An 8,881-nucleotide genomic window follows, 5' to 3' on the forward strand; every position below is an offset into this window, starting at 1 on the left:
ATTGTGCCACTGCACTCCAGCCTGGTGATAGAGCCAGGCTCCGTCTCAAAAATTAAAATAAAATAAAAAATAAAAAATAAATAAAATTTAAAAAAAAAGGGAATGTTTCTTATCAGACTTAACGAATCTGTTCTATTAGTCTTTAGATCTCCATTTTCAATGTTAATGCTGGTCAGCTGTGCCCAAATTTCAAAGGAAGGTGGGTATAATGAGGCATTTCTGACCCTCATTTCCCATCATGACCTGAACTAGTTTATCAGGTTAACTTTAGAATGTCCTTGGCCAAGGGGAGGGTCCATCAGTTGGTTGGGGGTGCTTAGAATTCTATTTTTGGTTTTTATCAGTATTGTGCTGGAAGTTCTAGCCACTGCAACAAAGCAAGAAGAAAAAGACAAAAAGATTGAAAAGGATAAGTTAAAATGTTTCTATTTGTGAGTGGCATAATTGAGTATGTAGAAAACTCTAAGGGCTCTTTGAGGCAGCTACTAGAACTAATATGCAAGTGTATCAAGGTAACAGGATACAAAATCTACATACAAATAATAATATTTCTACCTACTAGCAACAATGAACAGAAATTGAAATTGTAAGAAATATCATTTACAGTAACAACAACAACCACAAAGCCCTAGGATTGAACTTAACAGAACATTTGCAAGACCTGTAAAATAAACACCACAAAGTATTGTTCAGAGACATTAAAGACACATAAATGGAAAGATATAGTATGTTTCTAGTTTGGAAGATACAACATTATTAACAGGGGTTTCAATGATGATTGGGGTTTCAATCACCCCAAATCAATCTATAGATTCATTACAGTAGTTATTTTAGGGTAGAAATTGGCAAACTGATATACAGATTTGTGTTGCAAATGATCTAGAATAGCCAAGACGATCTTGAAAAATAAGAACAAAGTTGGATAATATGCCCTACGCAATTTCAGACTTAAAGAACAAAGTTGGAGAATGTGCCCTACCTGATTTCAGACTTAAAGAACAAAGTTGGAGAATGTGCCCTACCTGATTTCAGACTTCCTGTAATGATAAAGCGTGACAGTGTGACATTGGCGAAAGGTTGGGCAAGTCGGTCAGCAGAATAGAATAGAAAATTGAGATATACAGGATAGCCAGCAAGTCTTGGAAAAATAAGTAAACATATAATAAACAATTTATTAGTACTGTATAACTGTACATGATAAAATAATTATATATGTCAAAACTTTATGGAAACCCTACAAGTCTACACATGTGCAATGACTGGATTTTCAACAAATATGACAAACTAGCTAACTAAAAGAAAAAGATATTTTCAAAACTGGTGCTGGAAAATTAGAAATCCACAAGGAACAAAAAAACCCTAAAGTATAAACAAAAGATTACTTCAGATCAATCATAGATTAAATGTTAAATAAAAAAATGCAGTTGTTAAAAAATAGAAAATATAACTTTACAATCTTGTATGAAGTAAAGATTTCTCAGATGAGAAAACACTAATCATAACATTAAAAAAAGAATTTAAAATATAACTTTGCAATCTGTTATGAGTCAAGGATTTCTCAGATGATAAAATCTAATAACATTAAAATAATAAATTTTAATAAAATTAAAAATTACTGCTCATCCAAAAAAAATCATCATTGAAAGAATTAAAATATGAATGAGAGTTGGAGAACATACTCTCAATACATGCACTAGGAATTGTATCCAGAAAATATATTCCTATAAAGCAATAATCAAATAAAAAACAACCCAATTAAAAAAAGGCACAGGGAAGTGTGAACAAGAACCTTAACCAGCCATTTCACAATATAATCAACATCATTAGTCATCAGTAAAACAACAATTAACATTACACTGAATAACCACTTCAAAGGTACTAAAATGGCTCAAATTTGAGAGATGGATAATCCAAGGTATTAACATGCAAGACGGAATTTTCATGCAAACAGATGGAATTTATACACCACTGGTAGATTCCACAACCGCTTTGTAAAGCTAACTTTATAAAAACATATACTCATCTTTTATAAAGTTAAACATATACTCATCTTTGAGTTAGAAATTTCACTCCTGGATAAGGCACCTGTCCAAAAAATAGTTTGTACAGACATTTGTAGGAGTCCACAACTGGAAACCACCCAAATGTCCATCGACAAATTAACATATATATAATGGAATATGATTCAGCCATCAAAAGAGACAAATTGCTTATACACATGTGTTAGTCCATCAAGATATTACCAGAGACTGAGTAATTTATAAACAAGGGAGGTTTAATTGACTCACAGTTCCACATGGCTGGGGAGGCCTCAGGTAACACAATCATGGCAGAAGGGGAAGTAGGCAACTTCTTCAGAAGACAGCAGGAGAGAGAAGAGTGTGTAGGAGGAAATGTCAAACATTTATTAAACCATCAGATCTCGTGATAACTCACTATCATGAGAACAACATAGGGGAACCACCCACATGATCCAATCAGTTCCCACAGGGTCTCTTCCTTGAAACGTGGGGATTATAATTTGAGATGAGATTTTGGTGGGGACACACAGCCAAACCATATCAACACACGGATGGATGAATCTCAGGTGAGACATGCTAGCTGCAGAAGTATTTATTCCATGTATGCATCATTCTAGAGTAGGCAAGACTAAGTGGTGAAAATTGGAATTGGAGTAGGGGTTGTCTGTAGATGGGCTACTAGGATTGATGGAAAAAGGCAGGAGGGAACTTTCTGAGTGATAGAAATGTTCTACATCAATGCTGCAGTGATTAAATGGTGCATACCTTTAAACTGTGTTGACTTTAGTGCTTTTAAAACTATATCAGTAGATGTAAGGTAGCCACAGATGACGGATTTGCATTACAGAAAACTGGAAACAACCCAAATGCCAGGTGACAATGACTAAATAGTGGTGTGCACAATTAATGGAATCATGCATCGATGAAGATAAACTATTTGAGGTACACACACCAACGTGAATGGATCTGTCAAACATAATGAACCAAACAAAAAGCAATTTCAGAAGAATACATGTGCTGTGAATCCATACTTTTTGTTTACAATGAAACAAGAAGTAAGCAAATCAAATCAGTCTGAGGATATACAAAAAAAGTATAATAGACTTAAAATGTAAGAGTGTGGTTTCCCTGTTATGTGGAGGAAGATGATGGGGTATGAGCGCATCCTTCAAGGAGCTTCAAAACTATTGGTAATAACCCATTTCTTCAGCTGAATGGTGAATACACTGGTGTTTTGTCACTTACTTTCCTTTGCAGATTATTACTCATGTATAATATCTTGTTCTTATAAAGTACACAATAAAAGGTAACTTAGAAAATAAAGTATGAGAGTACCTATACAGCATATGCATAACAATGGCATACATATCCATAGGACCAAAAAGTAGGGTACATGTAGATTTTGATGAATCTCATAGTATCTGTGGAAGATCATATTTTCTAGAGCTGGCATTACCTTTCTTTCTTTTTTTTTTTTTTTTTGGAGATGGAGTCTCACTCTGTTGCCCAGGCTAGAGTGCGGCTTGGTTCACTGCAACCTCCGCCTCCCAGGTTCCAGCAATTCTCCTGTCTCAGCCTCCCGACTAGCTGGGACTACAGGCATGCACCACCACGGCTGGCTAATTTTTGTATTTTTTAGTAGGGACGGGTTTCACCATATTGGCCAGGCTGGTCTCGAACTCCTGACCTCATGATCCACCTGCCTCGGCCTCCCAAAGTGCTGGGATTACAGGTGTGAGTCACTGTGCCTGGTACATTATCTTTCATCTTACACATTCTTTTATCATTATGTCTGGTCATTTTAATTTGCATGTGGAGGACCCATTCAAGTCAACGAACCTGCATCTCAATACCTCAATTTTCTTAATGCCAATTATATATTCTGTCTTCAGAGCTACTAACTACTAAATCAGTCAATAACTTTCAAAATCCTCAATTTCAGGCCTGCAATTTTCTGAACATCTTCTCTCTGCTTTCCAGCTCACTCTCTCCAAGACGGAGGCGCCAGCTATCCTTTGAACTCACTGGGCCCTCTCCACGCCTATGAGCCCTCTCACAGCCATTCTCTCCATGTCGTGTCTACATTCTGAGATATTTCATTATAATAAATCTTGTATTTACCTTGCTAATATCTTCAACTTATTTGCCTAGCAAAATGATTACTCTGTTCTCCATTGCCTTTTCATTCACACTCAAGCAGCTAAATATAATTGGAATATATGTGTGTGTGTGTGTGTGTGTGTGTGTACATGCTAATGTATCTCCATTTAAATATATGACCCTAAACTTAAGGGGATCTTAATGCTACCCTGCATCACATTTGATCACCACCAAACCCCCTAGTCTCATTTCACCCGTACCTTCCCTTCCCTCCTGGAACAATAGATGAACTCTCCTGCTTTGTCCTGAGGCCAATGGCCAGTTTGTTTAATGGGGCTGATCCCTCTTGCCTTCTTGTAGCATTGGCTCCACCAAATACCTGCCCTCCCTCTGGCATCATTATTTTTCTCTCCCTATTAGATCATTACTGTGGACATACAAGTGGACTTTAATATATCACGTCTTTTTTTTTTTTTTTTTTTTTTTTTAAAACTATTGTTTCAACATCTCCTATCAGCTAATGGACCCATTTCTTGGAACTCTGGAAAAATGAACCCTTTCTCATGAGTCCTTTGTAGCTGCTGTTTTTACTTCCTCTTCTCACATTGTCTCCTGAATCTGGAACATTTGGACATCTCTGCCAATGCTCAGCAGAAAACACTCTTTTCAAGATATACTATAATTTTTACATGGCCAAACCTCAATGAATATCCCACATCCTTATCGTACTGAACATCTCAGGAGGCTTTGAAACAGATTTCTAAACAGGTTTCTCCACAAATATTCAATACTACCTTCTTGAAACACTTTCTCTATTGGTTTCTGAAACAACAGACTCCTGATTTTCCTTCTCTATCAGTAGCCATTCCTCAGTCTCCTCTGCTGGACCACCCCATTCTTCATAACCTCTGAATGATGGTGTGGCCAAGAGCCCAATCTCTCAATCTCTCCTCTGTTTACTCTTCCTTTCTGTGTGATTTCATCAAATCCCGTGGCTCCAAACACCTATAAAATTGCATCACACAGAAATAGTTATCTCTACCTCTGATTCCTCCCTCTCAGACACCTCTGGGATGGCTTTATCCAAAATAAGACCGACTATCACTTTCTATTACCTTTTTATTTTAATTTTAGTTTTTCTTATAGCCCTTATAACTATCAGATAGTGTGTGTGTGTCTGTGTATGTGTGTGTGTGTAAGGGTTTAATATCTGCCCCTACCCTACAAATATATGCTGCATGAGAGTAAACCTGTATTCACCATGGTATGTTCCTAATGCCTAAAATCATGACTATTAACTACATAGAATAAATACGAACATATATTGAGTGAATGAATAAATAAATGATTGAATCTATAAATGACAAGAAAAATGATCTGGAAAAATAGCCATGATGAGAGTAGTTACATCTCACAAGGGGAATCAAACTTAGCCCTGGTTAAAGTTGGAATTGGGTAATGTTCAACAAAGGCATGGTGCTGTACCTCTAAGGCTGAACTTTACATAGTGGTTACATTTTCATGTAACTATTATATTACAAAACAGTGACTCCATAATATTAAAGAATGTATTAGTTAAAACTCTTCAAAGTTCTGAGAGTAAATATCTTTGATATTAGATTCTCTAAGCAACCAAATCATCTTTCAGGATGGGAAATTATTATTATTTTTTAATACAAGCAGTCAGAAATGGGAACCAATTTGTGAACTGCATGGTAGTAAAATTGAAAATAATCTCATAGGTAGATTTGAAATACAAGTAACAGGGGTAAAGCAAAAAAAGAAGTAAAACTGAAGTTTAAGTAAATGTGAACTTAAATGCAGGTGAATAAGAACCAAAATCAATAAAAATTGGAAACTGGTTAACAGAACTTTATGATCTTCACAATAGCTTTATGAGAAGTGGCTCCTGTAGAAGTGAAGGATTCGCTGGCTCTTTTCTCTTAAAGGAAGGAATTATAAATACTGAAGAGCTAGAGAATTTTGGACAAAAATTGCAAGTTAAATATGTGCTAAAATTTGAATGCCATGACTATAAAATGAAATATTAGATGACATGTCCAAGACTTTAAAAAAAAGAGTAAAACTCAGAAAACTTTAACAATTCAATAAAGTCCAGTCAAGGAAAAAAAAAAGAAAGAAAGAAAAGAACAAGAAAGCATGGTAAGTAGAAAACATAAAATAAGACGATGGGAATAAATTGTATATAGCTACAGTCTAAATAAACACACTTGGGTGAAGAATATTTCTCAAAAGACAGATATTCTATGATAAAATATTTTTAAAAAATAGCTATGTCATTTACAAAAGGCCTACAAAAAAACAACAAATGCATGTCTAAAGAAGGGGACTGAAAAAAGTCACTAAAAAGATAAAAGATAGTTCATATTGATAAAAGCTACAATCTACTCATAGGTACAGGAGCTATAAATATATCGGCACCTAACACAAAGCTTCAGAATGTATTTTAAAAATTAAGTTCAGTGAAAATAAAAAATGTATAATTCTAGTGAGATAACCCTTTTAGTCTGAAATGAACAGATGAGAGAAACAAAGTAATTATAAAGTACAGAGATGTCAATAACACAATTAAAATACTTGATCATAAGTACTGTTTCGATAAACCATGCATACTTATAGTCATCAATCAACTGGAATACACATTATTTAATAAAATTATGTTATTATTTAATAAAATATATTACATAATACAAATTATGTAATATAAATAAATTGTGGCAAAAGCAATGCTTTGCATCAATATCAACTATGTAGATGATTAATGAGTTAGTGTCAATTTCATGCTCATGTAGGGGAAGAGTTATATTCCTACATTGTACTCTGCACAAAATTAAAATCAGATGTAAAAATATCATATTAGTAGAAAATACAGGAAAAATTTTATGGTCTTGATGTAAGAAATGCCTTCTTAAGCAAGACATACACATACAACAACACAAGTAGTTAATGGAAAGATTTAAATTAAAAACTCCTTTATGGAAAGACATGATATACATAAGAATAAAAGAAGAGTCACATGTCACAGACATTAAAATATTTACAACAAATAAACTATTAAAATATGAACTCTGAAAATTTGTTTAAGATTTCATTCATTCAACAAATACTGGGAGATTTCCATATGCAAAGCAATGTCTGAGGTGGTGAGCAGTTAGTAGTCAATGGCAAAGCAAACTTCTTGCTTTACTGCAGCTTTCATGCAAGTGGGAGAAATAAGAACCAAACGGAAAAGCAAATTATTATAGTATATTCTTAGGAAGTTATGAGTGATATAAAAGTAACAAAGTGGCTGGGCACAGTGGCTCACGCCTGTAATCCCAGCACTTTGGGAGGCCAAGGTGGGTGGATCACCTGAGGTCAGGAGTTCGTGACCAGCCTGGCCAACATGGTGAAACCCTGTCTCTACTGAAAATACAAAAAAGTAGCTGGGTGTGGTGGTGGGCACCTGTAATCCCAGCTACGTAGGAGGCTGAGGCAGGAGAATCGCTTGAACCGGGAGGTGGAGGTTGCAGTGAGCCGAGATCACACCACTGCACTCAGCCTGGGCAACAAGAGCAAAATTCTGTAAGAAAGAAAGAAGGAAAGAGAGAGAGAGAAGAAAGGAAAGGAAAGGAAAGGAAAGGAAAGGAAAGGAAAGGAAAGGAAAGGAAAGGAAAGGAAAGGAAAGGAAAGGAAAGGAAAGGAAAGGAAAGGAGAAAGGAAAGGAGAAAGGAAAGGAGAAAGGAAAGGAGAAAGGAAAGGAGAAAGGAAAGGAGAAAGGAAAGGAGAAAGGAAAGGAAAGGAAGAAGGAAGGAAGGAAAGGAAAGAAAAGAAAGAAAAGAAGGAAGGAAAGAGAAAAAAGTAATAAAGTAGGGCAGGACAAGACAATAGCAAGTGAGAAGAGATACAATTTTAGATAAAATGCATCTCTAAGTATTGATAAAAAATTAAAAAAAGCAGAGCCACTGGATGATTTGTGATAAGAGGCCTTTATAGGATTGGACCCTGTGCAATTGTGCAAAGTGGACGAGAAGTCCAGACAAGACCTGTGGCTCTGGTGTCAGGACTAAAATCAACAGAGGCCAGTTGGGGTAACCTGGACACGGAGTGGGAGAGGATAAGGAGAGACTAGAATTCCTGAGGACAAAGTGAGACCCAGGAACAAAGCAAGTTTCGTTACCCCCAGCCTCAATGAGGCAGATGGTTTGCAGGAGACGCTGAAGCTCCTCACCATAGAACTGCAAAGTTACAAAGCCCAGGACCTGCAAAAGCTAAAGCACCGGCAGTGAGGACACTGCCTCACCAATGAGATCTGAGACAATGTGCAAAACCTGCAGCAGCACCTGGGGTCTTACCCCAGTCTTCAGAGCATTGAAACGGCCTCTGCTTCGCTTCAGCCTTCCACACTTCGCATACATTTCTAATGTATGTAACCACAGCCTGGAAGACTACAGGGAAGAGAATCTGGAAAATACAGCTCCCGCTTATCTAAGGTGACACAGTGCACAGTCACCATGCAGAGTATCTTCCTTCCTGGGAAATCTGATGTGCCAGCAGAAACCTGGATGAACAGAGTAATTTATTCTGAGGTCTGAGAGAAGAGAGCAGACAGAGGCTGAAGGCCTGAGATGAGGCATGCTGATAAAGTATCCAGGACAGGAAGGAGGCCAGTGTAGCGGCAGTAAGATGAGTGGGAGAGAAAGATGTCATCAAAAAGGTGCCCCGGGGATCAATTATTTGGAAACTTTGATCAACATCAA

Source organism: Rhinopithecus bieti, unplaced genomic scaffold (genome assembly GCF_001698545.2).
Source record: "Rhinopithecus bieti isolate Rb0 unplaced genomic scaffold, ASM169854v2 scaffold_16180, whole genome shotgun sequence".
NCBI classification, from domain to species: domain Eukaryota; kingdom Metazoa; phylum Chordata; class Mammalia; order Primates; family Cercopithecidae; genus Rhinopithecus; species Rhinopithecus bieti.